The following is a 1,763-nucleotide window of genomic DNA, read 5'->3' as shown; positions in this document are numbered from 1 at the left end:
TTTTCGGATTTATACCCAAGTAATTGAAATCACTATTGAGCTCTTCTAAGCTCTCAATATCAGCAAAAGGCATTGAAGTAAAACAGTTAACAGATAGGCTGTGTTCTTCTCTGTGACTTCTAGATGAACTTAATATCACAATGCTCTTCTTTCCAAAGGTACTTTGCCATTCTGATGGATTACCTATTAAAAAAAAAAAATAAAAAGCTTGATGAATTTAGAGGGCCATCATCAATTTATAGAGCTGCCAGCTTTTACAGCATTAGCAAATGAAGAGAGTTGAAACGCTTCAGCATCAGCTACTGCCTCTTCCAGGAGAGCCATTATGTTTAATCTGTGGCTTTACCTCTGGAAGGAACTTTGTCCTCAGCTGTTTCTTGTGACCACCAACTGCACTTAGACCACCATTTAGTAAAAAACACTAAATAAATGCTGTACATGAACCAAGTAGAAAAGTTGACAAAGGCAGTGGGGGACACAACGTAATTACACACAGATATGAATGTTAACAGTGCGCATTTATGTGCAATTGCCTGCTATGCAGTCATCAGGAAGACAAGCCTTTCTTGGCTTGTACTTAGGAGGGAGTGTTAGGCAGATTTCTGACTGTGTGACATGCTCTTCTCCCTCCCACCCCATCCCCTCAGCAACATGAGCTGTAGACAGAGCTGTGCCAATCTGTCTTACAGGGAGCTAATGTGAACTGAAAGGCAGCCTGCCTAGACAGCTAGGAAACACTGAGCCCTGCAGTCTGCCTCCCTCTTACATACAAAATCTAGATTACTGTGTAATTGTCGTGAGATATAGAGAGAGCTCATGGCTTCCTCTGCCCCAGGTGCCCCAAGACAAATCCAGGGGGCACATACCCTCATGCCTAAAATCTGGAGACAAGCAGGGATTAAAAAACCCCAAAATCCAAATGCTGTCCATCATCATGTTGTTCCATAGTTGGGAGCTGGTTTTCCTCTCAGCCTCAAAGAACCGAAGGAACCAGGAGCAAGATGCAGCCTGGAGGAGATAAGAGGCTTCAGTGGGAGCTGCTGGAGAAGAGTTTACAAAAATATATTAACAATAAAGAAGGAAGGGGACAGGATGAAGGGCACCAGAAGACAACAGCAGGACTACTAGCTCAGCCCAAGGGGCTCTCCAGTCCTTTACCTGTTGGTTGACAACTCCCAAGTAAATGCCTGCAAAGCCTCTCGGGACTTCTGGTTCCTCCATCACTTGGTGATGTTTCAAGCAGTCCAACAACATGGGGAGTGCGCACAACCTTTACCTGGTCTCACATGTGATGTGGGGTCTGGGACAGGAAGAAGTGCCTCCAGGGAATTTTTTGGAAAGAGAAAAGAAAGATATTTCTTTATTTATCTAGGTAGATGGGAGCTAGGTTTATTTAGTATAAATGTGCCTAAACTTCTTTTGTATAAGGCATTGAAGAGCATCCAGGATACCTGAAGGAGACGTGGCATCCGAGGTCAACATCTGTTCTTTTTACTAATACAAAGCGTTGCTTCTTTTTAAAAAATTAGCTTATTTGGAATGTTTTCCAGAGCTGCATGCAGCAGTCAGAGAAAGACTGCCAACCTCAGCATGGGAGGCTGCCGCATCACGGGGAGCGCTGGCAGCTTGCCTCTGGAAGATGGCCAGCTCTGGCTCCTGCAGCTCTGGCAGCTCAGCGGGAACTGGGAGTTGCAGAGAGCAGATACCCCTGGCTCACTAAACAAGCACAGTGCTCTCAGTGAAATCAGAGACAAATGCAAAGA

The sequence above is a fragment of the Pterocles gutturalis genome, unplaced genomic scaffold (genome assembly GCF_000699245.1).
Source record: "Pterocles gutturalis isolate BGI_N339 unplaced genomic scaffold, ASM69924v1 scaffold24374, whole genome shotgun sequence".
Taxonomy (NCBI): domain Eukaryota; kingdom Metazoa; phylum Chordata; class Aves; order Pterocliformes; family Pteroclidae; genus Pterocles; species Pterocles gutturalis.
This window is presented reverse-complemented; position numbering follows the sequence as displayed.